The following is a 24,019-nucleotide window of genomic DNA, read 5'->3' on the forward strand; positions in this document are numbered from 1 at the left end:
ATTTGGGCTCTCTTCTGAGGCACTATTCTGGCCCACTAAAGGATTTTAAACAAAGGGTGTATATGGTAAGATTTCTTCTTCAAAAAAATCCCTCTGGTTGCCTTGTGGAAAGTGAGTTAGAGGGTGCACAAGTAGATACTGACACCATAAGTGCATGTTCCACCTTGGATGGGCAAGTCTAAGGGAGCAAGAAAAATTTGGTCAGCACTGAGAGGATTTTACTGTCTTGACTCTTACCACTGGAAAATGTAGATATTAGCTTCCCTTGAGCAGAGTGAATGAGAAAGGGGGAAGTGAACTAGAAGTAACTCCAGTAATAGTCCCTATAGAAGGCTAGAGCAAAAGCCACTCTTAAGAACAGTGGTATTCTCTTCCTCAGGAATAGACAGCTGTGCAATTCTGTCTCATTAAAATAAATTAAAAAATAAAAGATACCTCAAATATTTGTTTAGTTTAACTTCCTGAAGTTGGATTTCTGTTTCTGCAATGGAAAAAAACATCCCTATTTATTCACATGGGGATAATCAATCATGGCATATCTTGATTCTGAAACATTACCAGAGACAGTGGCTCTCAGCTTATATTTTAGTATTTTTGTGAAAAAGAAGATGCTTTTTAGGGAGCCAGATTTATTAATTAGTTCATTAGTTCATCCATGCATGCAGGCATCCATCCATCCATCTATCCATCCATCATCATTCCAAACATATGTGTTGTTGGCATTGGTTAAGCCCTGGAGAGAAACAAATGCTGTTCAAAGTTTGGTCTTATAGACAAATATCTCAGGAATTCACCTATTTTTCTTCATATTTCCAAGGATAATGTATCAATGTGTTATTCCTAATTCCTTTGAAACTTATCCACACTGTAAGAACTCATGTCTACTATGTTGTGAAGTTTGGACACCAAAATCAGAAGTAGAAATTCTTATTCTGAATTTCTATGTGAAGTTTGTGAATATCTTCTCTAGTTGGTACTTCATTTCTGTCAAATATCTCTTTAGTTCTTCAAAATACTTTGGTTCCACAGAAATAGGAAATTTCTTCATTCTCCAGATGTAAACTGCTTCATTTGCATGACTATTTGAATATGAATATATATATGCTTTTCTTTGTACAATTTAGTTATTCTGGACCTTCTGTGCTATTTTAAAAGATGGAATGTCTTCAGTAGTTTGTGAAGAGCCTGTTAAAAACATTTTTATTTTACACAGGTGTAACACAGGTGGTACGCCCTTTCCTCTCTGCCCCATAGGGTGTAGCTCTAACTACCCTCTAGGGAAGAGAAGGTTGGGTGAACAGCCTTACTATTTCTCCAGCTCAGTAATTACCTGCAGGTACATTCTCTTCACTGCCCAGGAGTTCTTAAGGGAAGTGCGGGCTGGTGCATACAGAATGCACTTGCATCACGGTTGAGTATGAGTAACTTCAGCCCCTTCCCCAAACCTTATAAGTATTTATGGATGATTGTTTCCTATCTTTTTTATTTTAATTGAAGGAATCATGTCACTGTCATGAAGTTGTTCATATTCTGGTGGAGGGGCCTCAGATGTGGTGCTCTGACTTTGTTCTGAAAGACACATGTGGAGGCAAATGTTCACACATAGGAGCTCAGAGCATTCCTGCAAAGATATACCATCATCCATAATACAGATTAATAACTGGTTTTGTTATGCTCAGAAAGTCCTAGGTTTCATAATAGAGCAACCTCAAAATAAATGATAAGATGTCTAAATCACTTCTGATTTTTCAACTCATTTTAAGAAACAGTGGTAGCTCTTGGGTAATTCACCACCAGTGGTTACTTCAGTCCATTTGAGTTTTAAATGAACCAAAATGTCTTTTGAATCTGGATGGGATTAAAAAGAGAGAGAGATTTAGAAAGATTCTTGTTTCTGTCTTGAAACACTGGATTAATGTGTTAGGGACACTTTGTCCCTCCAGGTCTACTTTTCACCCTCACCACCCAACTCTGTCGCCAGAAGACCAACTTTTATTAACTTAATCAATGGCCTTTTCTTTCCCCCTGGCTTCGTGTGGAGTCTGGTTAATGGAAGGCATCATGGGAAAGGGTATGTCAGGTGGAGAGTGAAGTAGGGGTACTGAGTTCTGTGGTTCTTTCCCTACCTAGTCGTGGATTGCCCATTTATAAGTTTCTCTACCAAAGTCCACAGTTTCTGTTGAGCAATACTCTCTTGTAGTAGCTACAGCCCTCTCTGTTTCATAAGTTGTCCCTTCCCTTGCCTCTTTAGGCCAAGTAATGTTGAGGACTCCCTGTTTTTACTCAACTCGGGGTGCTTCAGTATGCCTTGTTGACTTTCTTTGACTCTGTCCCCATATTTATTAACTGTACTTGCATTAAAGTCTCTTAAACTACTACATTTGAATGTGCCATCATTTCCTGTTGTGATACTTGCTGATACTGATGTTCATACTACTTAATATTTAACCACTATTTAATAGAGCAAAAATTAAAAGAGTTCCACACTTAGCTGGGGAAGGTAGAGGTGAATTCACTTTTAGACCTATCAAATTTTATATGTCTGAGAAGTATCCCAGAAGTCACATGTCTGACTAGTATTGCTGTAGAGATGGAAGTGAAAAGAAGTATTTGGGATAGATATTTGATTTGGAGACATAATGAAATTTTTGAACTTGGAAGAATCTGAGCTTCATTTAACAATCCATAAAATTAAGGAAATGTATTGGTTATTTGTGCTTCTATCCTTGTGACCCTTTATTTTTTATTCTATAGAGGTAACTAGAAAAACAGGAACTTAAGAGAGTCAGAAATATATTGAAGCCAGAAAACTTATGTGAAAGCTGAAATGTCTTATTTTGTGCTAAAACTACCATTTACATCAAGGGTGTAAAATAATCTCTTCAAGGAAAAGCTCATCTTCCCCTGAGACATATTAACTCTTCAAACATGGAATGTATACACTCCATAAATTATTAAATCACTGAAATATGTGATACATTTTAGGCAGTATATAATTGAGTAATACATTTTCTTTATAACACATTTCTAATATTAAAATTTTAAAAACATAATATGACTATTTCTCGGTTTCTTTGTGTATTAAATCTATAGTACTCAGTGATATCTGAATGGAAACCAGAGAGTGATCTGAAAATGACACCTAAATGAAATACACACATGCACATATACGTATGTATGTATGTGTGTATGTATGTATTATGTGTGTATGTATATATATATTTTTCTGTATAATTGAGTTTTTCCCTTAGGTGATTAACTATCTACAGGTAAAATGTTATACCTAGCAATCTTTGAGATATTCTTAAAATATCTTAAAAATTCACAGCCTTGACTTCGAGAATAACTCATCATCTATGCACACTATTTAGTCAAGATGGAAGATTTACGATATGATGCTATTTTTATTAATAACATTCTAGAGTTGTTACTATCTTTCTGTATTTGTTTTTACAGTTTTATAAAAAGCTCTGAATAAGTCTCCATTTTCTGTGCTAGGGAGTATTAGTCCTTTTTCTGCTGGAATAATCCTGCGTAACAAACAGCTGCCCCAGAAACTCAATGGCTTAGTTATTTAAATCTCATTGGACTGCAGGTCAGCTAATCTCAACTGGGATATGCTGTGCTAAACTGGACCACAGGTTTTTGGTCCACGTGTTTTCATTCTGGTATTCTGGCTGAAGCAACAAAGGATAATTATGACATGGCATTTTCAGGGAACAAGGTGGAAGCAGAAATGCATACTGCTACTCTGTTAAGGTGTCAGCTCAATAATGACAGCCTGTTACTTTTCCATTGGTTAAATCAAGTCACATGGTTATGCCTAACATTAATTATTTATGGAAGTTGTTAACCTAAAACAAGTAGAATGCCAAATATTTCTCCAGCAAAGATGAGTTTACTTGGTATTAGCAGAGAGTTGCAATTCAGGGTCTGCAACTATGGAAAGCCACATGCCAGTGGCCAGGGAAGGAGAACACTTTTAGAAAGGGGAAAAGGAAGTTGGGAGGGCTAAGGTGAACAAAGAGTCCATGGCTTTTCCTTGGCTGAGTCCTTGCCAGGAAAGAAGAGGAGTCTTCTCCTTGTTGGTCTCTGCTCTCATGGTAGGTTGTGAGAGCTCTGCCTTCTGGTCTCCTGACTTTATTTAATTGAGGTTTCTGTTTATTAATTTTTTTTGAATAAAGTACACTATAAATACTAAGCCTTGGCAGTCACTTGGGGAAAAGGAAGAATTTATTGGTGAATAATACAATCTGCCAATAAGGTTTGCAAAGAGGTATGTGTTCTCAGTTTTAGCTAATCAATCAGTATTTATTATGCATTTTTTAGTCTTCTGAAAATTCGTACAAGGGAGTGTACAGTTTGAGGTAGTGTGTGAATTCTTAATAACCTTAAGCCTAAAAGGAGACACAAGAACACAACACAGATAAGAATAAATTCAGGATAAGTAAATGGAATGAATAAAGAGAAGAATAGAGTAACTTCACTGATTAATTACCATAATAAATAAATGGATAAATCTTAAAAAAGATAAATATTCAAAGATGTGGAGAATATTTTGTTGAAATTAAACATAGGAAAAAAATTTGGAAACTATTATACTGGTTTACTTTTAAATATATAGTTGAAACACTATGAAAGAATAAATCAACCCTTTTGTTCATGATTGGTTCCCTATTTAGTCATCTGATGGGGCTTTTTATTGAAAAGTCAAATCTCAGGATTGTAAGAGTCCTTAAAGGACATGAGAACATCAGGAGGTTGTGTAGAAATAAAGCAACATGACTCATTGTGTATAAGTAAAGCCATTCTTGTGAATGTAAAATTTCTGAAATCTTCAGGGATACTTTCTCTGCCTGGGTTCAGGTACTGTTCCTGGGTGGTCATGTTGTATTCTGAGTTAAAAGTAAGTTTTATTTTGCCTTTTGCCAATTGTATAACACAATGTTCAAACATCGTTTACTCTTTAGATATTCTAAATGGCACCAAATAAAGCACATTGGTTTCCCAGTTTTTAACTCGGCATTTCTAAGACATGTTCTAAGACATCACTTTAGAACAAGAAGAGAAATTTGACACTCAAATCCTTGGGAAACCCATTGAGGGAAAGTTTTTTTTTTTTAATCTATTCAATATTAGTTTTCTTGTTACTGCTATGTAAAAAGGGAGCAAATTATTGCATTCAATGTATTTTTATCATAAAAAGGAATATGTCTTATAACTTCAAAAGACAAAAGAAGATCATACAACACTTTTATAATATTTTATGTATGATAACTTAGAATAACCTAAAATAAAATATTAAAATATGAAACAATTTTAAAGATCATTTATATTAAATGGTTTTTGGAGGCAGTAATCTTTGCTTAAAAAATCTTGGATCCAAATAACAAATCCCAAGTATATGGGTCAGGGTTACTTGTTTTGACTTAATGTAATTAAGAATAAAGTCATATTGATATTTATTTTCAAGAGAAAATTGCTTTATGGAAGACCATCAAGACATTGAGGTTTTTCTGAAAACTTCCAAAAGCTAAGAAGCCTAATATATAAATGTTAATAAAACATTAATTGGCATTTCATTGTAAAGACAAAATAGTCTAGGAGATATACTGTACAGATATACTTATGTACACAAGGAAATTAGGGTAGAAGTTACTGCAATTTTAAAATATAGGTTTTTTTTTTTTTACTTTGTTTTAATTTGAATCTAATAAGTACATCATCTATTTTCTTCCTGACTAATAAAAGTTTCCATGTGGTCTTTCATTATTTTTCAGTGTTATAAAGTCATTTTTACAGAATCTCTTTCTTCAATTTGGCTTTAAAATTTTATGCTGGAAGTTTAAATTATCTTACCAATCTGTCCTCATTTCCCCACTCCCCAGTCCCTGGTAATCAGGTAACCAGCATTCTACTCTCTCCTTCTATGAGCTGGACTTTTTTTTTTTTTTTAAAGATTCCACATATAACTGATACCATGCAATATATTTCTTTCTCTGTTTTATTTCACTCATCATAATGTCCTCCAGTTTCATTCATGTCAGAAATGGCAGGATTTAATTCTTTTTAAAGAATGAATAATATTCCATTATACACACCACATATTCTTTATTCATTCATCCATTGACACTTAGGTTATTTGAATCTTATAATCATGGATCATGATGATCTTACAGCTTTTGAAATACCACAAAAGTAGTATTTCTTTTCTCAAAGGAAAAGAAATAAGATTTAAAAAATCCAGGGGATCAAGATGGCAGTGGGGTAGGAAACAGAGGTCGCCTCCCTACACAGAAACATTGAAAATACACCTACAAATGGAACGATTCACACAGAACAGCTACTGAATGCGAACAGAAGACCTCAGACACCCCAAAAGACAAGAAAACTTCCACTTAACCTTAGGACAAAAGGAAAAAGAAAAGAAGGAATCAGGATGGGCCCTGAGCCCCAGCAAGGGAGCTGTGAAAGAGGAAGGGTTCCTGCACCTTGGGAAGGCTCCTTGCCAGCAGAGAAATTAGACTGGACTAAGGGGGAGTTTGGGAGCCTAAGAGGGGAGAGAGCAACTGATTTGTGGAAGGCAAAATGGAGAGTAACCTGCACAGAGGGTCAGCATCACAATCCTGCACATCTCAACCTGACATACTTCTCTGTCGGTGAGGGTGGGGGTCAGGTGTTCAGTCCTAGGGAGAGGACCAGGGTTAGGTGAGGAAACAGCCTGAAGAGATCAGCCATGGCAACTGAGGATATACTAGGAAGGAGCCTGGGCCCACCAGAGAGACGAGGCACCATTATTGGGAGGCAAACAAGGAGAGGGGTGGGACCACCATAACAACTTCTATCCCTGTGAATACTCCCAGGCAACAGGACACTGCCTACAGGAGCTCTGGGGACAAGGGTGAGTCACCACCACCATCTTGGGCTCCAGAGGCTGGCACTGGCTGCCTCTTCCATACCCGTGGGCAGATGCCAGGTCCCACCCCTGCTGACCCAGAAGGACACAGACAGATCCAGCTACTAGTAATTCTGCCAGCAGGCCTCAGGACCTGCCCATGTTATCTTGGGAAGGCACAGATAGTTTCTGCCAGTAGGAAATCTGTCAGTGGATGCCGGAACCTGCCATGCTGTTCCAAGAGCATGTGGATAGCTCTTACTACTAGGAAGTCCACCAGTGTGTGCTGAGACCTGCTCCACTCTCCTAGGAGGGTGCAGATAACTCACCCCACTAGGAAATATGCCCAGAAGAGGGGCTGAAATCACAGCTGAGCCCTAGGGGCTGTGTGACTAAGGAAGAAGGGCTGAAATCTCTCCTCATGGCTGCACAAACTGTGGAGTTACACCTCTACTGATGGCTTCTTAAATTCACTGCCTGTGAAATATCCAAAAGGACAACAAGTGCTCTTGCAGCTGTGTTGGGTCTAGCTTTAGCAGCTGTGGGCTCTGGGGACATGTACAGATGGGGGTTGGGCCAGACCAGAGTTTGAGCTGTCTCCATAGCTCCCCCAGGTGCATGACTACTGCACGACTACTACAGTCCTGGGCCTGACATCAGTACACCTGTGCCAGTGGCTGGGTGAAAATAATGCATGAGAGTCACCAGGGCCAATTGCCAGAATACCCACAGTTAAGGCAGGATGAAGAGCAGTGCCAACAACAGTATACTCTGTGAGCCTGCACAGTAGGTGAAAGGGGACACAACAGAGCACATGCACAGGTGAACAGCTCCAGAAGAGTAATACTCAGTGGCTTCTCTCCAAGTGGGAGTGCTCCAATCCCATCTACCTCATGCCACAAATCAGAATCACAGCTAAGAAATAGATCTGGGGACCTCTACTCCAAAAACTAGGGAGCAGACCCTGCCCTGGACAGGGCAGTGACAACCACAGAGCAAAGGGGGGGGGCACTCAATAACTAGGGCAGGCTCTGATCACCACTACACCAGTCAAACCCCCATCAAGGGGATAACGGCACAAGCCTCTGGACCAACGTCACCCACCAGGTGACGTCACCCACCAGGGGGCAGACACCAGAGCGAGAGGAACTATAATCCTGCAACCTGCGGAAAGGAGACAAACACAGTAAGATTGACAAAATGAGATGACAAAGAAATATATTGCAGATGAAGGAGCAAGATAAAAACCTACAAGAACAACTAAATGAAAAGGAGATAAGTAATGTATCAGAGAAAGAATTCAGAGTAATGATAGTAAAAATGATCCGAGATCTCAGAAAAACAATGGAGGCATGGATCGAGAATATACAAGAAAAGTTTAACAAAGACTTAGAAGAACTAAAGAACAAACAAACAGAGATAAACAAGACAATAACTGAAATGAAAAAATACACTAGAAGGAATCAATAGCAGAATAACTGAGACAGAAGAATATAAGTGACCTGGAAGACAGAATAGTGGAAATCTCTGCTTCAGAACAGAAAAAGAATAAAGAATGAAAAGAAATGAGGACAGTCTCAGAGACCTCTGGAACAATATTAAATGCACCAACATTCAAATTATAGGGGTCCGAGAAGAAGAAGAAAAAGAAAAAGGGCCTGAGAAAATATTTGAAGAGATTATAGACAAAAACTTCCCTAACAAGAGAAAGGAAACAGTCACCCAAGTCCAGGAAGCGTAGAGTCCCATACAAGATAAATCCAAGGAGGAACATGCTGAGACACATTTTAATCAAACTAACAAAATTTAATACAAAGAAAAAGTATTAAAAGTAACAAGGGAAAAGCAACAAATAACATACAAGGCAATCCCCATAAGGTTATCAGCTTATTTTTCAGCAGAAACTCTGCAGGCCAGAAGGGAGTGGTAAGATATATTTAAAGTGATGAAAGGAAAAAACCTACAACCAAGAATACTCTACACAGCAAGGCTGTCATTCAGATTCAATGGAGAAATTGAAAGCTTTATAGACAAGCAAAAGCTAAGAGAATTCAGCACCAACAAATGAGCTTTACGACAAATTCTAAGGGGAATTCTCTAGGTGAGAAACACAAGAGAAGAGAACAAAAAAGGAAGGGAAGAAAAAAGACCTATAAAAACAAACCCAAAACAATTAAGAAAATGGCAATAGGAACATTCACACTGATAATTACCTTAAATGTAAATGGATTAAATGTTCCAACCAAAAGACATAGACTGGCTGAATGGATACAGAAATAAGACTCATATATATGCTGTCTATAAGAAACCCGCTATTGACTGAAAGTGAAGGGATGAAAAAAGATATTCCATGCAAATGGAAATCAAAAGAAAGCTGTAGTAGCAAAACTCATATCAGATAAAATAGACTTTAAAATAAAGACTATTACAAGAGGCAAGGAAGGACACTACATAATGATCAAGGTATCAATCCAGAAAGAAGATACAACAATTGTAGATATTCGTACACCCAACATAGGAGCACCTCAATACATAAGTCCAATACTAACAGCCATAAAAGGGGAAATTGACAGTAACACAATAAGAGCAGGGAACTTTAACACCCCACTTACACCAATGAACAGATCATCCAGACAGAAAATTAATAAGGAAACACAAGCCTTAAATGATAAATTAGACCAGATAGACTTAATTGATAGTTATAGGATATTCTAACCAAAAGCAGCAGAATACACTGTCTTCACAAATGCACACTGAACATTTTCCAGGATAGATCACATCTAGGGTCACAAATCAAGCCTTGGTAAATTTAATAAAATTGAAATCATCTCAAGCATCTTTTCCAACCACAACAATATGAGATTAGAAATCAATTACAGGAAAAAAAAAACTGTAAAAACCACAAACACAGGGAGCTAAACAGAATGTTACTAAATAACCAATGGATCACTGAAAAAATCAAAGAAGAAATCAAAAATTACCTAGAAACAAATGACAACGAAAACATGATGACCCAAACCTATGGTATGCAGCAAAAGCAGTTCTAAGAGGGAAGTTTATAGCAGTACAATCTTTCCTCAAGAAAAAACAAAAATGTCAAATAACCTAACCTTATACATAAAGCAACTAGAGAAAGAAGAGCAAACAGAACCCAAAGTTAGTAAAAGGAAAGAAATCATAAAGATCAGAGCAGAAATAAATGAAATACAGATGAAGAAAACAATATTGTAGCAAAGATCAATGAAACTAAAAGCTGGTTCTTTAAGAAGATAAACTAAATAGGTAAACCTTTAGCCAGATTCTTGAAAAAAAAAGGATAAAATTAGAAATGAAAAAGGAGAAGTTACAACTGACACTATAGAAATACAAAGGATCATAAGAGACTGTTACAAGCAACTATATGCCACTAAAATGGACAACCTGGAAGAAATGGACAGATTCTTAGCAAGGTACAACTTCCCAAGACTGAACCAGGAAGAATCAGAAAATATAAACAGACCAATCACAAGTAATGAAGTTGAAACTGTGAATAAAAATTTTCCAACAAACAAAAGTCCAGGACCAGATGGCTTCACAGGCAAATTCTATCAAACATTTAGAGAAGAGCTAACACCTATCCTTCTCAAACTCTTCCAAAAAATTTCAGAGGAAGGAACACGCCCAGCTCATTTTATGAGGCCACCATCACCCTGATACCAAAACCAGACAAAGATATTACAAAAACAGAAAATTGCAGGCCAATATCACTGATGAACATAGATGCAAAAATCCTTAACAAAATACTAGCAAACAGAATCCAACAACAGATTAAAACGATCATACACCATGATCAAGTGGGATTTATCTCAGGGATGCAAGGATTCTTCAATATACGCAAATCAATCAGTGTGATACAGCATATTATCAAACTGAAGAATAAAAACCATATGACCATCTCAATAGATGCAGAAAAAGCTTTTGACAAAGTTCAACACCCATTTATGATAAAAAGTCTCCAGAAAGTTGGCATAGAAGGAACCTCCCTCAATATAAAAAAGCCTATATACAACAAACCCACAGGAAACATCATTTTCAATGGTGAAAAACTGAAAGCATTTCCTCTAAGATCAGGAACATCATAAGGATGTTCAGTTTCACCACTGTTATTCAACATAGTTTTGGAAGTCCTAACCACAGTAATCAGAGAAGAAAAAGAAATAAAAGGAATCCAAATTGGAAAATAAGAAGTAAAACTGTCACCATTTGCAGATGACATGATACTATACATAGTAAATCCTAAACATGCTACCAGAAAACTAGAGCTCCTCAATGAATTTGGTAAAGTTGCATGATACAAAATTAATACAACAAAAGCTCTTGCATTTCTATATGCTAATAACAAAAGATCAGAAAGAGAAATTAAGGAAACAATCCCATTTACCATCACAACAAAAAAAATAAGATACCTAGGAATAAACCTACCTAAGGAGGCAAAAGACCTGTACTTAGAAAGCTATAAGATACTGATGAAAGAAATCAAAGTTGACAGAAACAGATGGAGAGATATACCATGTTCCTGGATTGGAAGAATCAATGTTTAGAAAATGGCTATACTACCCAAAGTAATCTACAAATTCAATGCAATCTATATGAAACTACCACTGACATTTTTCACAGAAGTAGAACAAAATATTTTAAAATTTGTATGGACACACAAAAGACCCCAAATAGCCAAAGCAATCTTGAGAACGAAAACTGGAGCTGGAGGAATCAGGTTCCCTGACTTCAGAGTATACTACAAAGCTGCAGTCATCAAAACAGCATGGTGCTGGCACAAAAATAGAAATATAGATCAGTGGAACAGGCTAGAAAGCCTAGAGATAAACCCACACACCTATGGTCACCTAAGCTATGACAAAGGAGGCAAGAATATACAATGGAGAAAAGACAGTCTCTTCAATAAGTGGTGCTGGGAAAACTGGACAGCTACATGTAAAAGAATGAAATTAGAACACTTCCTAACCTGATACACAAAAATCAACTCAAAACAGATTAAAGACCTAAATGTAAGGCCAGACACTATAAAACTCTTAGAGGAAAACATAGGCAGAACACTCTTTGACATAAATCACAGCAAGATATTTTTTGATTCACCTCCTAGAGTAATGAAAATAAAAACAAAAATAAACAAATGGGACCTAGTTAAACTTAAAAGTTTTTGCACAGCAAAGGGAACCATAGACAAAATGAAAAGACAGCCCTCAGAATGGGAGAAAATATTTGCAAATGAAGTGACTGACAAGGGATTAGTCTCCAAAATATACAAACAGCTCATAGAGCTCAATATCAAAAAAAAAAAAATAATAACCCAATTAAAACATGGGTGGAAGATCTACATAGACATTTCTCCAAAGAAGATATACAGATGGCCAAAAAGCACATGAAAAGATGCTCAACATCACTAATCATTAGAGAAATGTAAATCAAACTACAATGAGGTATCACCTCACACCAGTCAGAATGGCCATCATCAAAAAAATCTACAAACAATAAATACTGGAGAGGGTATAGAGAAAAGAGAACCCTCCTACACTATTGGTGGAAATGTAAATCAGTACAGCCACTATGGAGAACAGTATGGAGGTTCCTTAAGAAACTAAAAATAGAACTACCATATGACACGGCAATCCCACTCCTGGGCAACCTGTAGAAAGCCATAATTCAAAAATATACATGCCCCCCCAATATTCATTGCAGCACTATTTACAATAGCCAGGACATGGAAGCAACCTAAGTGTCCATCAACAGAGGAATGGATAAAGAAGATGTGGTACATATATACAATGGAATATTACTCAGCCAGAAAAAAGAATGAAATAATGCCATTTGCAGCAACATGGATTGACCTAGAGATTGTCATATTTATTGAAGTAAGTTAGACATAGAAAGACAAATATCATATGATATTGCTTATATGTGGAATCTAAAAAAAATGCATACAAATGAACTTTTTTACAAAACAGAAGTAGAGTCACTGATGTAGAAAACAAATTTATGGTTACCAGCGGTTATTGGGGGAGGGAGGAGGGATAAATTAGGAGATTGGGACTGACATATACACACTGCTACATATAAAATAGATAACTAATAAGAACCTGCTGTATAGCACAGGAAACTCTACTCAATACTCTGTAATGGCCTAATGGGAAAAGATTCTAAAAAAAAAAAAAAAAAGAGTGGATACATGTACATGTATAACTGATTTACTTTGCTGTATACATGAGACTAACATAACATTGTAAATCAACTATACTCTAATAAAAATTTTTAATAACATCCACATGTTCTTATAATAAATAACCTGAAATAAAATTAACTCTATTTTCCTTATAAAAGAAAGTATAGTTTTCAACATTGTCCAAAAAATTGAAAAGGGACTGTAATAATGAAGGGCTCTTACTAAAATGAAAATGAACATTTTGTTACAAATATTTTTGCAATTTCAAAAACAAATATTGTAAATCAGTAACAATTTTGGATTTGGAGTAAAATGTGGTACTTCCTAGTGTTTTTAGTTATGGATAGTTTATAAGGATGACCACTCTCATCTCAGGGTGAGATCCCACCTTTGGTCCCTTCTCTTACCCAGAGTAAGGCTCTTCCTCTGAGGGACTGGGGGTTCAAGGACACTGTGTCCTGGCCCCCATTTCCCACTTCAGGCTGAGATATGTTGTGGTGCTGGGTGTTCGGCCCACCGGCCAGCAGTGCCATCTCTGCCCACCCTCGAGGCTCCCCTGGCCCAAGTCCCTGCAGGGCCACCCTAGAAGTCCTATGCTGGTGGAGTTTAGGGGCGAGGGGTCAAGTTGCCTTCTGTCTCTGTCTCCCCTGGTCCTATTTGCTGTCTGGATGGTGCTTCCCTCCCCCACCCCATGTCTTTGGGGTCCATTTGTCTGTCTTTTGTTGTTTTATATTAACATGCCTGGACCAGTCCCTTACCCTCTATCTACCCACTGTAGTTAATTTATCTGTCATTAAATGTGGCTGCTCTGCTTCCAGCCTCTGCTTCTGCCATATCCCTAATAAAACGTGGAGCCCCCCTCCAAAAAAAAATGAATAGACTCTTTAAATTCAAATACAGTAAGTCCCCTACGTACAAACATTCAAGTTGCGAACTTTCAAAGATGTGAATGTGTGTCCACATGTCCAGTCACATGTCCAGTCACCTAAGTTAGTTCATGTGTCTGGCATACATTGTCAAGTGCATGCATCCTCTGCAAGTCATTGTGCTTTTGTGTACTTTACTGTACAGTACTATGTAGAGTACAGTAGTACAGTATCTTTATTTCAGTATATAGGGGTCTTACTGTATATATACTTCATACAATTTGAATGTTATTGAAAGCATAATTGTTTTAAAAGTTTCATGTCTGAAAATATAATTTTTAAGTCAAAGCTTGGTACAAAAATATTTATTTGAATTTGGAAGTTTACTCTTAGCCATGGATAAAATATATACTTGTAGTTTCGCTATCATATTCTGAAAAAGAGTATGACAATTTGCAAATGTTTGCTTTGTACTTAGGCTTATCTCATTTACAGGTTTTGTTTGTTTCCCATAAGATTTTTGTCTTGATCATAAGATTTTCTTTTTACACAGAGAGCTTAGCTGAATAGAGTAATAGGACAGATGACAATAAATGAAAGTGACTACCCTAATGACAATAATAACTGACATTTATTTAATATTAATTAGGTACCACGTATCTCCCTTGACAATTTATACATATAAACTTTTATTTAGTACAAAATTGAGCACAATTTTTAAATTTTCTCTTTTCCCCTATGCTTTAGATATGGATAGACATTTAATAGAATTTTGGGATGAAAGAGCTTCCACAATTGTTTATATTAACCTCTTCACTTTTAGAGGCAAGAACTCTAAGGATCAGCTAATTTTGTGGTAGGCTGGAAATTCAACTCCAAAGTCCTAATGAATAAGTTCAGCCTTGTATCACTAATTTGTTTTACAAATGAGATGCATAAAAGTAGATATCGTATTCTTAACACTAGTTCTGTTAGTAATCAAACCTGAAATTTTATTCGTACTTTTAAAAGCAATAACATAGTTGAAAAATACATAATATACTTTTTGTAGGAGTTTGATTAATGTAAACTAAATTTCATATTTGAGACTGATTATAAAATGGAACAAGTGGCATTATTCATTCGTTTATTCATTCAACAGATATTTATTGAGCATCTGCCGTATGTATAGGCTCTATGATCCATGAGTGAACAAGACAGGCAAAAGTTTCTGCCTTCATGAAGACATTTACTCTAGTGGGGAAACGGAAAATAAACAAGAAGCAGTGTAAACTATGCCTCATATTAAAATGTGATAAGTGCTTTAAAAAGGGGGGCAGGGTAGAGTGATATTAAATGTAAGAGATGGGGTAAAATTTCTAGTTAGGTAGGCTGGAATGTCTCACTGAAAATGGGATTTTTAAAAATAAAAATCTTCAGGAAATTCAGATGTGTGTGGGTAGGGCATCCCAGGCAAAGGGAGCAGTACGGGCAAAGACCTAATGTTGGGTGTGTAGTGAGCAGGTTTGAAAATTATGGAGGAGGAATAAAGGAAGACTGAAGAGAAGTGTTGTGGTAGATGAGGTCTGTGAGGGAGCCAGGAATTAGATCAGACATGGTTTTACAGATCATATTAAAGATTTCAACATTCAATTTGAGAGGTAAAACAATGATCAATTCAAGGCTTTTAGGTAAAGTGGAGTACAAATCTAACAAGTTTTTCTGGGATCACTCTGGCTTCTCGTTTAAAATGGACTGGAAGGTCGGGGAGGAGAAAGTCAAAAGCAGGGAAATAGGAAGAAGGTTTTTCCAGAATATAGGCAAGAAATGATGGTAGCTTGTACTAGGATGAAGCAAGAATTGCTGAGAAACATTTTGAAAGAAGTGCAGATAGGAGTTGCTAATGACAGGGGTGTTTTGTCAGAGAAATAAAAAGACTAAATGAAGGCTCCTTGGTTTTTTAAGTAGGCAACTGGAAGTCATTGACTGTTGGATGAAGACACAGGAGGAGCGGATTTAAGGGAGAATGTAAGGTTCTCAGTTTTTGACGTGTTAAATTTGATATGCATAGATTTTGCGGTTGGATAAATAAATCTGAAGTTTAGGAAGAGTTACAACTTTGGAAGGCATCAAAATTGACATGGGATTTAAGTCTTTGAAAACGAATGAAATCATTTCGGGGAATCAATATAGAGATATTGTTCAAAGACTGAATCTTAGGGTAACTTACTATTTAGGTGTTTGTTAGATAATTAAAACAAAAAAGAGTAGATTGAGGAAAAAGAGCCAGGAAAGTAGAAGGAAAATCAGGCGTGTGTGTAATTAGGAAAGGGGCCAAGTGAAGAAAGTATTTTAAGTTGGAGGGAATAATCAACGGTACCAGTTGCTTCTAAAGGTCAAAAGAAAAAAAACGTGAGGGCAGAGAATTGACCATTAGACTTAGTAATATGGAGATCAATAGTGACAACAAAATGAGCAGTTTTGGAGGAGTTGTGATGATAAAAATTTGATGGTGGTGTGCTTGACAGAAAGTGGGAGAAAGACGTTCAAAGAATCAAGCATAGATATTTCAAGGAGTTTTTTTACTTTATAGCTGGAAGAAAAATAAGGTGATAGCTTGAAGGGGAAGCAGGTAAAGATATTTTATAAGAAGGGCAACATAACTGCATGTTATTTTGATGCTGATGGGTATGATTCATTTGATGGGGAATATCTGATAGAAAAGGGAAAATTGCTAGAGCAGTGTCCTTAAGAAAGAAAAAGGGGATGCGATTGAGTACACAGTGGAAAAACTGTATTTACTTGGGGTGCGGTCCATCCTGATAACAGAAGTGAGAATATTCAAGCACAAATGCAAGAAAATAGGTGTGAAGGGGCAGGTGGTAAATGGAATTTCTTTTTTTTACTGTTTTATTTTCTTTAGGGACATAGGAAGAATGATCACAAGCTAAGAGTGGGAGAAGAGAAGTTTGAGGCAAAATGACATAGTATAAAATAGTCCTAGAGCACAGAAAAGAGTGAAGAGACTAGGGAAGTACAGTATGAGTTACTGCTCATGAATTTAAATTGATGCCCATGTAGATGATTTGGAATTTCCTCTAGGCTGGTACAGTGGGGCAGGTGCAGGTGTGCAGAAGATGGAGAGTTGGATTTAACGATGGTTGTAGTTTAGCCTCGAAAGTAAATGAATATGATAGGAAGAAAAGAGTTGATGCTGCATTTAAGTGAGTGATTTTGTAATGATTAGCAATGAAACTTAAGCTTGATAATAAGAGAAGTGCAGGTGTTGGTTGAGGGGTAAGAGATAAGGAAAAATGGTAGTGTCTCACTGGCTACAAACTATTGTTGGAATTTGACTGTTTGAAGTGGTGAGCTGGAAAGATAGAAAATTGTAGTAAGACGTGTTTGAAATTGAGGTTTGGGGAGAGTGGTAGTGATTAGTAACAACAAAGTCATAGGTGTGATCATAGAAAGGAGTTCTGCAATTAGGGTGGGAACCAAGATGATTGTGAAGAATGGAAAGGCTAGGCCTTGGAGTTTGAATTCACCACTACAGAAGTGGTGTTGGAGATAGTTGAAGTGAGCCAGGAGCTATCTTCAGTAAAGAAAAAAAAAAAGGAGATGACATAGGGGATTTTTAGATGATAGCAACAAAGGGAGGTGTTTTATAGAGGAAGGATGTATAATTGTCTAGAATAGGATGATGAATACAAAAAGGACACTTACCCTAATTTAAGGCTCAGACTTACAACGTCTATAGAAGAAGCAGTATCATCAGGAAGTAATCAGGTTTAAGTTAGAACTTAAACATGCTAGGGAGAAACATTCTAGGAAGATTTTGAGGATATAGTCAATTTTGCTAATGATTGAACTTGCGAGAAAAAGAAAATATGAATGGCAGTTGTATGAACGTTCAGATTCAGAAGAGATCTTGGAGTAGGAAGAAACTTTAGAAATGATATGATCTAAATGTTTGATATGTTGAAGCCTCTTCACAATGTTACTAATATTCATCCAATCTCTATTTGAATATTTCCTGTGACTGGCTCCTTACAGGCAGCCCATTCCAAAAATGAGATACTTTTTAATGTTCAAAGATACTTCCATTTGCTTGAAACTTAAATAAAATTTATACAGCATAGGTTTCTTATAATTAGGACTCTTGCTTCCTGTTGCTGCTCCCAGACTATTAGCTCTGCTCCCTATTTTGATCATCCCATTTGAACTCTCTGGTTTGCCTGTTCTTTTCCCTTTTCCCTTTCTGAGGCTGGACATTTACAGACCTCCTAGTTACTTGTTTACAATCACCGATAATTTCATCAGCTGACCACCTTAACAGTTACCACCATTTCAAGCAACTTTAATGAGGAGGTGCCCAATTCACTGATCTCCAGTTGTTCTCACTACTGTTCTCACTACTGTTCAGTTGCCTTCTACTTTCACATTATTCTTCCACACCTGGATTCTCTTTATAGCTGTATCATATTTACTTCTTGACTCCCTTGCTCTAATTTCGTACATACCTGTCAAGATTGTAACTATGGACAAATCCATCTCTGTGCCTGTACCCCAATAACGAAACATCAAACAGCATATTGGAGGCACTATAGTTTCATGTTCACCAAACTCAAATGGACTTTCCACAATTCACTCAAGAAACAATGTAAATATCTTCAGAAAGTTTACTCTGCTTATTTCCACAATGAAATCTCATTTATCCACTCTACTTAAATCTTTAACTACTTCTTTTTTCTCTCCACTAATCACAGCGTATGGTTCACTTTTTTCCAGAGAGAAAGCTTCAGACAGCAACTACTTAATATTTTTGCTACCATATCTAAAAACTGACCTGCTGCCTCCTGTTCCCATTACAATGAAGAAAACATTGCTCCAGTATAAATCCAGTCCCTTCACATGTGCTTCTTTGCTCCCATTGAACTCTTAGCTCCGTCTGCTGCATCTTCAACATCTTGATTTTTACCACGTATTCCCTCTGATCAATCAAACATGATCTAATATCTGTAATCTTAAATAGAGCAAAACAAGCCTTGCCTTGACCTCATATACCCTTTTAGATATTACTTTTATCTGTTTTTTGTTTCCTATTTCCCTTCATAACCAGTTTTTCAAGAGTTTGTGTTTATATGTGTGTGTGTGTGTGTGTGTTTTACATATATCACTTCAATTTTATTTTTTTTACCTTACAGCTATTTTTTTACCCTTGTTATTCTAGGGTTCTTCTTGCAGGGTCACCAGTTAGTAACTTATTGCTAAATTCGACATGTTTCCATCCTAGTTTGGTTGTCAGCAGTATTTTACACAATGGACCACTTCTTCCTTCCTGAGAGATCTTTGTGGAGATCAAGAGGATGTGTTGTGGATACATATTCTCAGGCTCTAAAATTCAAGTGATGATAGTATGTAATTATTTTAATTTTAATTTTTTTTTATCATAACCAGAGTTAGCTTGAATTCCCGTTCTGCTTGGTAGGAAAAAGAAACTTAACTGAATTAATTCTAAGTAAATTTAATTGCTTCAAAGTATTCTCGGAGTCAGGTTTTAATTCCATCAAATCAGAATTGCCCCTCCCTTTCCTTCCTTTCTTCCTGAATTGGTTTAATTTCTGAAAAGTTTATACAATACAATATCAGATGGTGAGGCATCTGGCCTTCAGCCTTCCTTTGTCCTACACTGACATCTGTTGCAATGTACAATCACATCCGCTATCCCCACCACACTGGCATCTGCTGAGGTTTCTGTATACCCACCTGGATTTTTGACATACATCCTACAGTGCTCTTTGTTATAATTTACTCTCATCATGACTACAAATCCCTTTAACATCTGCCAGTTTTCTCATTCTCAGCCAAGTGTCTTGTCAGAGGTAAAGGAAATCCTGTTTCTTTCTCTTGTCACCCAGGGACCACAGGAGACTTGCTGTGGCTGCCTTGTGTCTTCTTTAGCAGCAAAGAGACATCTCAACCCTCTTACTCCTATTTTCATTGGGTTACTAGGGAATACTAAAAGTGTGTTTTTCTCACATCATTTCAGAAAAGCTTAAGAGCAAATGCATCCTTTATTCCTGGAACTTCAAACTGTTTAGTACTTTCTGTAAATATCCCTTTTACTTTTTACTGACTTAAGAGCAGATAAGATAGTCATAAAATTCACCTTAGGCCTAAACCAGGGTGTAAATGTTTCTCTCTAACACATTGTTCAACCTTTCTCTGTACCAAGGGAGCAATTGTTCTTTTTATTCTAATAAAGAGGAAGAGGGATTTAATGTTTCTATTCTTCTCTTTGTCTATTATATCAGTAAGATGACTTTCATTAAAATAAAACCCAAGGATTTAGCATATCTGCTTTTAGGTCTCTATTTTCACTTCATCCCATCTGGTTGTGCTGGGAAAAAAAGGACCACATGTTAAAGGTCAAGATATCTGATAGAGATTAGAGGGAGAGACTTGCATTTCTGTAGTATGGCAGAATGGGTAATCTGCCTATCTTTGGCTTGGGGAAAATATTATAAATGCTGAATAGATTAACACATTTAAATGCATTGATGAGCTGAGTGGAAAGTAAAGAATACTTTCAGGCAAAACTAAATGAAAAGAGAAAAAGTGGTAAGTAGAATGCTAGCTTCCACTTTGAGAACAACTGCAAATTTTAGTGAATTTGAGTTTTAGTTTTCATAGATTTACCAAACATAGAGGACACAGAGATAAGTCCAGTAGTTGCTTAAATTAGGAAGGCTAAAAGAATATAATCCCATCATAAAGCTGGATCCACCAAGTTGGCCAGTCCCTTGATGTAAGTGTAAAATAGATATAAATGTACATTTCTGGAGGGTGTTACAAGAAGACATTTCTATCTTGAATTGTGCCGAATGACTGGGAAAAATAATCATTCTAGCTAAAAATAACCCAAGTATTGGATTGTATGTAGCCTGAATTATGTGATGTGAAAAACTTTAATGCAATACTATAGTTTAAAGCGGTCCTAGGTTGGTATAGCCCCCAGTCACCTGGCAGAAACAATTGTGAATTTTCTTTGGAAGAATCTGTTTTCAGTCTAAGCCACAAACAATTACCACAAATAAAATTTTAAGAAACATAAATTTATAATAAAAACATAAAACACCCAAAGAAACAAGCTACTACAAGCTAGAATCTCCAGAAATTAGAGACGGAATATCAAAACTGAACAATATAAAATAAATATGCTTTATGGAATGCATAAATAGAGTACTGAGAAAAAGAAATCAACAAAAAAATGTTAAAAAGACCGAGAAGATTTAACAAAAGACTCAAGAGAATGGTTTGATATTGAAACTATTGTTTTAGATCAGAGTCCCTAGAATCAGTTTCTGAGATATACACTTGAATGCAGGAGGTTTAATTGGGTGTGTTCTTCAAGGAGTGGGCACCTGTAGGGCAGTACAAAAAAGCCTGACTGAGTGATGCAGTTGCAACAGGAGCCTTAACTGATCTTATAAACTCTGGACCCAATCACTTCTAAAATTACTATTTAAAAACAGACATATTTTAGTGTTTCTGTCTATTATACAGAACAGTGACCATCTCCCAGATTGAATATAATGGTCATAAGCGGGAAATGAGATCATAATCATGAAAATTCTTTAAGGACTCTAAAAGTTCTATGCAAATGGGTTATCATGACCATCTATCCAGGAATCAAAAGCACAGCCACTGTAGTCAGATAATCTCAATTCACTTCTGACTCTGACACTCACTAGCTAGTGAACCAAAAGCAAATTACTTTCTCTCTATGCCTTAGTTTTCTCACATCTAGAGTAAAATAAATAAAAATTACTTTGTAGCATTGCTGTGGAGGACTAAATAAGATGAACTTACCTGGAGAATAAGTATAGCACCTATTATATAACTATAGTTTATTAAATATTATTTGATGTAGCAAAAGTACTTTTATTATTTATTTTTGGTTGTGATGGGTCTTTGTTGCTGTGTGCGGGCTTTTTCTGTTTGTGGCGAGCATGGGGCTACTCTTTGTTGTGGTGCGCGTGCTTCTCACTGTGGTGGCTTCTCGTTGCGGAGCATGGGGTCTAGGCGTGCAGGCTTCAGTAGTTGCAGCACACAGGCTCAGTAGTTGCAGCAAGTGGGCCCTAGAAAAGCAGTCCCTAACCTTTTTGGCACTAGGTACCAGCTTCGTGTAAGACAGTTTTTCCACGGACTGGGGGTTTGCGGGGGTGGGAGTAGGGTTCGTTCAGGTGGTAATGCGAGCCATGGTTCAGGTGGTAATGTGAGTGATGGGGGGAATATTTCAGGTGGTAATGTGAGCGATGGGGAGCGATGGGAAGCAACAGATGAAGCTTCGATCACCTGCTGCTCACCTCCTGCTGTGCAACCTGGTTCCTAACAGGCCTTGGACCCGTACTGGTCTGAGACCCGGTGGCTGGGGACCCCTGCCCTAGAGCGTGAGGGCTTCAGTAGTTGTGGTGTGCAGGTTCTAGGGTGCGTGGGCTTCAGTAGTTATGGTGCACGGGCTCATTAGTTGTGGCTCACGGGCTCTAGAACACAGGCTTAGTAGTTGTGGTTCAGGGGCTTAGTTGCTCCGTGACCTGTGGGATCTTCCCAGACCAGGGATCGAACCTGTGTCTCTTGCAATGGCAGGAGGATTCCCAACCACTGCACCACCAAGGAAGTCCCCAAAGTACTTTTAAAAAGAAAGAGGAGTATCATAATCATAATCCCTAACTTAGCATCTGCCTCACTTTTCCTATATTTATGATATGCTATTTTATCCCCTGTCCCCAAGACATTTTCTGACCATGGCACATGCAGAGCCTAACTCCCATGCCAGAAGCAAAATAATAGTTTACTGAGGTTTGCCTTTACTGGAATATATGTATTCTGCAACAGCAAGAGGTCCTTGACTTTTTCTATACAGTTATAGGAGAATATAAATGCCCATCCTACCCTTGTTATGGCAGCATATCACATATTTGCATAGTGATACTATTCCTTAGACTAAGTATTTTAGGGTATGTTTGGGTTGATTCCTTTCGCTTTACTACTACATTTACAAAGCAAGTATAATTATAGTATTGAGATTTTTATTGGCAGAAGCATTCACTGTTAATCAAATAACATTGAAAAATATGTTTTGTATCTGTGCCCTGAAAAGACTATATTGACTTTCTTCTTGTGTGTGTTTGTTTTCCTACACTTAGAACAAGCCAAGGTTCCATTGTTTCTTTGAATAAAGTCCCTTTATCCTGGCCCCTAGAAAAGAGCAAAATTACTGCTAATTTTTATGGTTCAACTTTTCAACCTATCCAGTTGCAGTTGAAATAAATCTCATATAGAATCTGATCCACAAGTTGATTCCTTTACATCAATAAACAAGTCTTTGTTTCATTCTCTATGTTTGACCAGATTTAACCTGTTCTTCTTTAAAGAAAAAAATCTGGGGCAACTTGACCCCTACCATAAGCTGTCAAGATGAAAAATCCACACTGTGATGTCAATTTGCAATGCTTGTGGTTTAAAGAAGATTTGTGGCACATGTGATTTATTTTCAATCACCTAAGATTTAACAAAGAAACTATACTGTAATTAATCTCAAAAAAATCGAGAGGTAATTTATTTTTACAAATTTTAGTTGAACAGCAAAAGCATGTCATTTCTAAAGATGCTGTTAGGAAAAACAATAACACAACAGCTATTGAAGTGTGTATAGAGTGAATATTTTAAAATCACAAAGAAAAAAAAGCAACACCTGAAGAAAAACTAATACAGATCTCTACAGACATTTTGGTATGATGATTTCATGATGTTAAATAAAATGATTTAACATCATTTTAAAATGATTTTAAATGATTTCATGGATGTTAAATAGATGGAAGTGATGTATAACATCTTTTCAGGGCTTTTATTATGCGATTAAGCTCCTTTTTCAAATGCATGTATGTCATCCTATTGAGTCCTTCTAATAGAGATAATTTTAATGCAGATTTTGGTTATCTCAGTAAGGAACTTAACAAAAATAAATTAGTTGAAGTGAAAATTCAGCGATGTTGG

At 36.8% G+C, this 24,019-nt stretch overlaps 1 protein-coding gene across 4 annotated transcripts in view; it reads left to right on the forward strand.

The window, feature by feature from the left end:
• MGAT4C (MGAT4 family member C) overlaps nt 1-24,019 on the forward strand; it is a 611,229-nt gene that overhangs the window by 66,127 nt on the left and 521,083 nt on the right. The gene's annotated exons all lie outside the window — the stretch shown is intronic.

Source organism: Globicephala melas, chromosome 10 (genome assembly GCF_963455315.2).
Source record: "Globicephala melas chromosome 10, mGloMel1.2, whole genome shotgun sequence".
NCBI classification, from domain to species: domain Eukaryota; kingdom Metazoa; phylum Chordata; class Mammalia; order Artiodactyla; family Delphinidae; genus Globicephala; species Globicephala melas.